The sequence below is a fragment of the Cibotium barometz genome, chromosome 3, assembly GCF_041138505.1.
Source record: "Cibotium barometz isolate CiBa-2024 chromosome 3, ASM4113850v1, whole genome shotgun sequence".
NCBI lineage: Eukaryota > Viridiplantae > Streptophyta > Polypodiopsida > Cyatheales > Cibotiaceae > Cibotium > Cibotium barometz.
The window spans coordinates 65572980-65582208 of record NC_141048.1 but is presented as its reverse complement, the minus strand read 5'-3'; the positions used below and the strand labels follow the sequence as shown (position 1 = coordinate 65582208).

Sequence of the window (9229 nt, the reverse complement as noted above, 5' to 3'; positions counted from 1 at the left end):
GCTCATGAAAAGTCAGTCTTCTTTTACCCATAGGCACTTACTTTGCTCAAATTTTGGAGTGCTATGATCAATTGCTTCAACAAAGCAAATCTACTAGATGGTAAAAGGGTCGATATAGCGACATGATTATAAATTGCTTTGATTTTGACCCTAAGATTTAAATTTCGTAAAGTTGAATGCACTGCTCTGACGCAGAAAACATAGAAGAACTAAAGATGCAATGTATTTTGTAGAAGATAATTTGTAGCTATGCATATTAATCTACACTATGAGAATGACATACATGAATAGGGGAGATAAAATTTACAAGCAGGGACCACCTATGTATCAATTTCAACAAATGAACTCCAAATACACAAAATTATGAGAATATTCATTTTTCTATTACTTTATTAGGGGTAGGAGTGTTTTGTTATCAGCACCTGTAATCCTAATGACCCCTTTGCCACACACGCACACACACACACACACACACACACACATGCACGCACGCACACACACATTGTACATACATCTTTCTTCCTTTACCTTGTGCCACTCCAACTAATCACCATCATGAACATGTAGTTATAAGATACTTGAGTGCACTTTTTTCCACTCCCTCATAATCAAAATCTCATGCCATGTTTAATGGGATATAAAGTTGGAACATGTCCTTTTTTGCAGCTTGGTATTTATACAATATATATTTAGATGCCATGTAAGTCTTACCTCTTCGTTTTTATCCTCAAATTGTTAACACTTGTATAATTCATCCACCAAGCTATGGAAAAAAGATTGAAAAAGCCATAAAATCAAAATTAGAAAGGCTTGAAAAAAGCGGAAAAACTAGGTTTAAAAAACTTTTGATTCACACATTTTATTTTACAAAAGCAATAAAAAATTCGAAGAGAAGGTGTATAGAGTCTTGTAGATGGGGTTTTACCGGTTCGGAGACCGACAGGTTCCAGTTCCAGGCAGCTGTCTATCGTGCGGGGGTGATGGGCAGCTCATTTTTCGTTAATTCTTTTCGAAGTTTTTTTATTTTCCCTTTTTCTGGGTCATCTTCTTCCTTAAGAAGGCTCTGCTTCTATAAAGCTCGCATCACATCGCCTCAGCCAGCACAGCAAAGCTCTGCACTTTCCGCGCCCATCTTATCCCTTTCTCTTTCTGAGAGCAGTAGCCCACTCATCCTGTTTTTCAGGGTTTCCTCCTAGGGTTTCCGCCTGTGCTTTTTGCGGGTTTGTAAGAGATCTTGTCCATGCAGCCGGATTGAGATTGCACGGATCCAAGCATATGATTGGTTGAGGAGTTTCTGAGACAGCTTTGCTGGGCGTTGCCAGACAATTGGCGAAGTGGTATTTCTTAAAATCCTTTCGTGTGTGTGTGTGTGTGTGTGTGTGTGTGTGTGTGTGTGTGTGAGATGCATTTATGTGTCTGTGTATGTATGTATATTCATGAATCTGGCATTTAACAATTTTTGGAAACACAAAACAGAGTGCCTGTAGCAATTGGCAAAATTTTATGGTAAAAAAAGGTATTTTGTAGTCACTTGGCATCAGCTGTTTTTTAGGTTGATACAATTGAAGCACTCAGTTTGCAGTGAAAGACGTTAGTCCTATTACTTAACTGTGCTCATCACAACCACAGGCCAGGGGCAATACTGTTGTAACCCATGTCCTTGCCCCCTTCCTTTCTAAGTGCTTGGAATGGTGATGCACCCTGTGGTATTCGTGTGTGTAGGCATGCATTTTCCGGCAAAGAAAAACAATGTGAGTCGCCCAAATGGATGTGTTGTAGCATACCACTTGGTCTTATGAGCTGCATTGCAGCAAGGGAAATTTCAAACTTGATTTGTGTGGGAATAGAGGTATATTATTGTCCAACGGGAAGTTGAATCTCTTTCACAGGAGGTGTAAGCTCGTCGTGTTTTAGAATACTAATGCGGCTTGTTCGCCATTCTCATGCAGTTCTGTCAAGACCAAATCTTTGGCCCAGTATGCCTCCCTCAGTGCAAGACACCTTCCCATCCACTCCAGGGAAAGTGAAACTTGAGAGGAGCAATTATTTCAGTAGGATGTTGTACCGTTGGCAGTCCTTCACCTTTGCCACCCCTTTGCTTTGGATAATTGGAATTGTTAGTCTGGCTACGGTATTGGTGCTGCTATCGGGCTCTCTAGATGGCTACAAGGCTGTCCACAGTAACAATGCTTGGGGAGGGTCAGAGTGGGAGAGGAAAGTGAAGCATTCTTGCCATTCTAAGAAAAGTGATGGTAAGGTGGTATTGGTAACTGGGGCAGCTGGTTTTGTCGGCATGCATGTGTCCCTTGCCTTAAAGAAAAGGGGGGATGGTGTTCTTGGCCTTGACAATTTCAATAGCTACTACAACCCATCTCTGAAGAGGAGCCGACGCAACCTCGTTGAGAATCATGGTATGTTTGTCGTCGAAGGTGACATCAATGATGCTGCCCTTTTGAAGAAACTCTTTGATTTGGTTCCCTTCACACATGTCATGCATTTGGCAGCACAGGCAGGGGTCCGCTACGCTATGGAAAACCCTGCTTCCTATGTTAACAGTAACATTGCTGGGCTGATCACCCTTTTAGAAGCTTGTAAATCTGCTCAACCTCAACCAGCTGTTGTGTGGGCATCATCAAGCTCTGTGTATGGTCTGAACACCAAGGTCCCTTTCTCAGAACTTGACCGAACAGACAGGCCGGCCAGTTTGTATGCAGCTACCAAGAAGGCTGGAGAAGAGATAACTCACACATACAATCACATCTACGGGCTGTCAATCACAGGCTTGAGATTCTTTACTGTTTACGGTCCCTGGGGCCGACCGGACATGGCCTATTTCAGTTTCACACGTGACATATTGGCCGGCAAGGCAATTACGGTCTACCAAGGACCTAAACATGTTGATTTGGCACGTGATTTCACATACATCGATGACATTGTAAAGGGTTGTGTGGCTGCTCTTGATACATCCAAAAAGAGCACTGGGAGTGGAGGCAAGAAGAAGGGACCTGCACAGTTTCGGATTTTCAATTTGGGGAACACGTCGCCCGTAAATGTGCCCACACTTGTGAGCATCTTGGAAAAGCTGCTGAAGGTTAAAGCCAAGATAAATGTAGTAGCAATGCCGGGAAATGGGGATGTTCCTTTTACGCATGCCAATATTACCCTAGCCCGTACTGAATTGGGTTACCATCCAACTACAGACTTGCAAACGGGCTTGAAGAAGTTTGTAAAATGGTATCTAACTTATTATGGTTTAAGCATCGATGATATGAAAGTGAATTCATAAGAGCTGCTTTTTTAATGTTGCTTTGCGTTTGTTTTGGTGCGAGCAGTTTCTTCTGTTGTGAGATAGGGCTTTGATTTCACGTGCACAGTACATTATTGACATAGTCATTTTTAAAGAAGTGCTATCTTATAGTTTCAAATTTTGTATCCACTGTTTTGGGACCAAGAATGGCATTTGTTCATGTGTATGGGTTGAGCATGTTTTCCATATCTCAATGACCATCACTGTAGGGGTCACATCACCGTGTAGAAAATCTGGTTCTGCTGAGTTGTTGGGAAACCTAACAGCAGACTGCCATGTAAAATCTAGCTTCAATTGTCTGAAGACGTCCTTGATGTGGTTATAAGCCTTTCTACACGCCGTGGGCTTTCAAAATCAAGACAGAGATGATCATCCGCCTTTGTCATATCCCAATCAATAATTCGTTTCTTAGTGTGTTTAATCAGCTTGGAGAGGTTTTCCAACCTTCCTTAAGCCTTGGCCAGTATCCTGCCACAAGTATTGAGAGCCTTGTCACACCGGGCGTGTAGAGTGCTTCCAGTGGGCAGTAAATACTGAAGAATCCAAATGAGACAAAGGAATTCAAGAGAGTGATTCCTGCAAAGAGATGCCCTTTCTTGAGCGCTATGAATGTCTTGCAGCACTACATATTTCACGGCACGTACCTGTAACTCTTTGCAGGCTGGGTGGAATTACTACTTATTGCACTACGTGTAACCGATAGGGGACCCGGAACAAATGGAGAGACACTTCGAATAGGCAAACAGTGAATAACACAGCAGGAAGTCATAGAATAAAATATAGACAGCACACTGAGCTGAAATGGCTGGCCCCCCGTAGGAACTTACGTAGCAGCTTTACAAGGAATTCCACTGTAACCGATAGGGGGAGAAACACACTTCAAATAGGCAAACAGAGAATATAATATAGGCTCTGAACCGGAACAGCTGGCCCCCTGCAGGAACTTCTTTATTGCGTAGCAGCTTTACAAGGAATTCAAGGTGAGGGTGCAACTCGCACCAGATTTTCGACACGTCTTGGGCAGCTTTTGTTGGAAGGTTGGTGATTTCGAGCGTGTGATATATAGGCTAGAGTGGCACCTTGTCATGATCATCTCCTCCGGCTGGTGTTTTGGGGGGCAGCTCACCGGGAGATGGGAGCCCGGTGGAGGGATGTTGCAGTGCCCGTTGGGGGTGTTTGTGGAGCTCGATGGTGATGCGTCTCCTACGTGCATTAGTCTTCTGCTGCGCATGGGAAGTTGAAGTGCCATATATAGGGTGTGGTGGCACCTTGTCATAGTCATCTCCTCCGGCCGGTGTTTTGGGAGGTAGCTCACCGGGAGATGGGAGCCCGGTGGAGGGATGCTGCAGTGCCCGTTGGGGGTGTTCGTGGAGCTCGATGGTGATGCGTCTCCTACGTGTGTTAGTCTTGTGCTGCGCATTCTGACAGCTTCCCACAAATCATACACAAGATTCGGGCAAAGCTCTCTTCACAAAGTTAACTCAGTCCCGCTGAACAAGTTCAAGCACTTCCAGAACCACCATGAACAATCAGCCAGTAGGAAGCAAACTTGCTGCTGTACAACCCTTCTTTGAGATATGGCCAATGAAGAAGAAGCTCACATCTGCCAGCAGAAAGACGGAGAGAGAACTGTTGCTGTACAGCTTGCTTCTTGCGTAGGATGCTGCTGTGCGGCTTGCTCCGCTGCACCAACTTGATGGAAGAGAAAGAGACCACCACAATGTTGTCGACCAACTGTATGACCAGCTCTGCAGTTGGGCAATAACAAAAGAACACGCTGCTGTCTGGCAACCTGGGGTGACCAGCAAAAACAGTAGCACCAGCTGTTGGCCAGCTCAAAGACGGGAGAAGAGTGAACAACACAGCTGCAGTATGGCCAGAACAGAGGTGAAAGAAGAGAGAAAACCAGAGCAGCTGTCGGCATGTAACTCTTGTGCGCCTCCTCTAAAAAGTTCAGCCCCCTGTTTTTCACGATTCAGTCCATTCCCCTCTTTATATGGAGTCGGCCAGCTTTGTTTAGCCATGCTTTCCCCTTTTTGCCAAAAGTGGCCGTGGCTGCCTTTTGCCCAAGTTTGTACCTAGGCGCCTCCTTTTGTCCAGGGATTCATGCCCGATGTCGAGTCAATCTTTAAGGATGTTTGAACACATTGATTTATAAACTTTTTAAGTCACATAAATGATTGAAATCCATGTTACTCATGCTTTGTAGCCATCTTTCAGGCCTATCCTTGCTAGTGAATGCTTCAGCTTCCTTTTGTGGAAAATCCCCATTCTCACCTTGGTTCCATTATGTGTCTGGGCTTGCCTCAAAACACTGATCGAAGCTGGTAAAGGGACCAAATAAATAGTTGTCTGGAACTGTATAAGCTTGGTACCACTGGAATACTCTTCAAGTGTAGCAGATCCACTGCCAATATGTAGTATTTCATAGTTCGGGTGTTAAAGCCATAAGAGTCAAATACAGGCACAAGAGCCAACCTTATCGAAAAACAAACTTTGGCCAGCTCCACCGGCCATCTCAAGAGTCAACAACTGTGGTAACACCCCGACACATGGCAACAAGAAAGTAAAGAGAATACATAGCCACAAAACATCTTGCCATGTGATTGGATTGCATAAGGGCATCACCCCTATGATCCATATGCATGCCCATGCTTCACATGCCCCCAAGGCAAACGACCCTTCCATGAAGCCAAACATGCTCGCTAGAGTTTCCCCTTCCATGAGACTTTACTCACCAAGGCAATGACCCTTCCATGAGTACTTATCGCCAGGGTTTCCCCCTCCACGATGTTTCTCTAACCCGGGTTAGCACTCTTGTATGAGTGCTAATAATACTCGCCAGGGTTACGACCCTTCCATGAGTGCTAATAATTGTATGAGTTATTAGCACTCATGGAAGGGTCGTAACCCTGGCGAGTATTATTAGCACTCTTGAGTGCGAGTTATTAGCACTCATGGAAGGGTCGTAACCCTGGCGAGTATTATTAGCACTCTTGAGTGCTAATAATACTCGCCAGGGTTACGACCCTTCCATGAGTGAATCCATCCATAGTTGGCGTGGACATAGTCCCTTGCCAACGAGATGCTAGATCACATGACCCTTGGCATTGACATAAGTCCCTTGCCAAACGAGGTGTTATGTCCACTCTACACATGCACTCAGTGTGTGAGTACTTACAGCATACACTTTGGACGAGAGGGGGACTCAAGTTCACTATACCACGTACACTCTGTGTTGGTACTTTGACCACACACCTCGGAGAAGAGGTGGACTCAAGTTCACTTTACCACATACACTCCGTGGTGGTATTCTGATCATAGACCTGGAAGGGCTCAAGTGTATAACATAAGATAAGAATGAGTCACAGGCATAGATATCGTGGTTCTCCATAAGCATGTCTTCTACAGATAGTTTTACAGGCATTTTGGTCGGCAATAGTTTTATAGGCATTTTGGTCGTGAACTAAAATCCATAGAAAAATCTTCGATCCATGAGATATCCAGAGTTTCATAAGTCCACTGCATCCCAAATAAAGGGAGCTAAAAACATAATCCATAAAGCGTGAGCTTGATTCAAGAGTTGATATTAATATAATTGTCATGTGTTTGCACAGTCATAATGACAAAAAGCGTTGTAAAAATCCATTAAAACCTCATTAAAGATAGATAGATCCCAAATTTTAATGACTCCGTATTGCATATAATACTGAAATCATGAAATAGTTTAATGGCTTTGTGGCCAAGAAAGAAAGATAAATAGTTGGTTGCTCAAAGTATCTTTCCTACAACAAACACAAACAACCAAAGGCTTCTCCTTGCACATACATGCAAGAGTAAAAATATATATCCAACCGACAAAAAGATTGAATATATTTATTTCAAAAAGATTGCATATACATAAGCCAAAGTACTTAGCTGATCTTTACGAGAACCAAGGATATTGGCAAAACTACACAATCGAGGTGTATCCAAAATAGCATGCTCTTTGCAGAAACATATGCCGTCCATGAGAGGCTGAAGTCTGTCTCGTCAAAGAGCTTGAGATCTCAGGCGAAGCCTCTGAATCATCATGATGTGTAATCATCGGATGAGCGTGAAAGACCGTCATGTGACCCATTGCTCCACAGTTTGTGCACTTAGGTTGCACAAAGAACCACGAGGAGATACTATCTCTAGTGTAAAACCAACGTTCTGTTTCACCTTGGTGTAGGGCTTCCTAATAAGAGCTGCTCTTCCCTCAAACCCAGGAGGAAGAGAGGGAGTTGTGTGAGGATCTTCGGTCTTTGGATGCTCCCTGAGGTGGTGTCAGAGAGGAGAAGTAGGGCCTATTCTTTACAAAACATAAGTGCTCATCTAAATCCTTCGGGTAAACGATACTGCTTAGGAGGATTTGGAATGAGAAATGGACCATTGGGATGAACCTTGATTTCACCATTCTCCCAAAGCCAAATTTGTGGGGTTTTTCAACATACATCTGTGCTAAGTCCCTAAAGATGTCCATAATGTCCTCGTCTTGTCAATTAACTTGCACCAACTTCCTCACATAGGGATCATCTCGATAATGTAGCACTTTTGTTTCTAACAGCGTGGTCATAAGTTTTTCGAGTTTGTTAGAGAAGTATTGCTTTTGATTTTCCAGACTCTGCTAATGCTTAGTAGAGGTTTCCTCGAAGAGTCTCTTAAGGTTTTGATAATCACTCGTTAACTTTTCGAATAATCCTTTTAGGTCATGTCTTGATAAAGTAGACATGTTCAAAGTGCCTTTTCGTGGTGATGAAGTATTGCTTCCCTAGCCACCTTTCTTTTCCCAAGAACAATATGCTCCTCCAAGAAAAGCTATGCCCTGATACCACTGTAAACTGATAGGGGACGCAGAAGAAAAGGAGAGACACTTCAAATAATAACACAGTAGGAAGTCATAGAATATAATATAGACAGCACACCAAATCGGAATGGTCGGTCCCCCATACTAACTTCTTTATTACGTAGTAGCTTTACAAGGAATTTAAGGTGTGGGTGCAACTTGCACTAGATTTTCCACACATGTCTTGGGCAGCTTTCCACAAATCATACAAAAGATTCTGGCAAAGCTCTCTTCACAAAGTTAACTTGGTCCCGTAGAACAAGTTCAAGCACTTCCCAAACCACCATGAACAATCAACCAACAGGAAGCAAACTTGCTGCATACAACTTGTCTTTGAGATGTTGATAAACTTACTTAATGAGGGTTTTTTTTGGCATGTGTTGCCCTTCATATTTCACACGTATTCTCGCCATTGTAAGTGCCTTACAAAGATGGGTAGACATTGAATAAAGAACTTATCTAGTGGAGCTAGTTATTGATGGAATTGTGTTAAGGGCATGCCCATAGAAGCAAGTTGTTACTTGCACTTCGGATTCCATAGATGCCACAATAGCACGAGAGCAAGGCACGTGGGCTTCCCTTTTGCGGCTAGTAGCATAAGAGCCAAAATGGGCTTGGTTGAAAGTAGAGTAAGCCCTATACAACAAAGCAGTTTAGTGGTATATAAGTATCCTTTCATGTCCAACTATGGGTTTTCTCATCAATTTTGTCCAATTGTTATTTTTCTCACACATTTGGAAGACAGAGCATGCATGCCCCATAGATAGTGTCATCATTTTGGACATTGTTTAGTTTTCATGTGGACGAGCACTAGGATGCCCAAAAGGTTATGATGTACAAGCTTTGGGAATGGGGGATTGGGCCGAGCACAGTTGGTTTTGTTGATGGTGCATGGTAGGATGACATGGATTTGTGGGAATCCACTTTTGCAAGCCATCAAGAGGTGTTTTGACAAGGGTCATGTGAACAAGGTTTAAAGGAGGATACTTGTGTGTGACTAGTTCACATTATTTTAAAAACAATGGACACTGTGATTAGAAGGCCAGACAACTTAT

The 9229-nt window shown here is 43.3% G+C and overlaps 1 pseudogene across 2 annotated transcripts; it reads left to right on the top strand.

The window, feature by feature from the left end:
* Positions 1-1018: 1018 nt before the first annotated feature.
* On the top strand, positions 1019-3301 carry LOC147640411 (UDP-glucuronate 4-epimerase 1 pseudogene; annotated as a pseudogene). 2 transcript variants are annotated; one of them, XR_015262999.1, is made up of 3 exons: positions 1019-1337; positions 1723-1849; positions 1950-3301. The product of XR_015262999.1 is annotated as a UDP-glucuronate 4-epimerase 1 pseudogene, transcript variant X2 (transcript). The 2 variants fall into 2 exon arrangements; XR_015262998.1 differs by lacking the exon at positions 1723-1849.
* The last annotated feature ends 5928 nt before the right edge of the window (positions 3302-9229 follow it).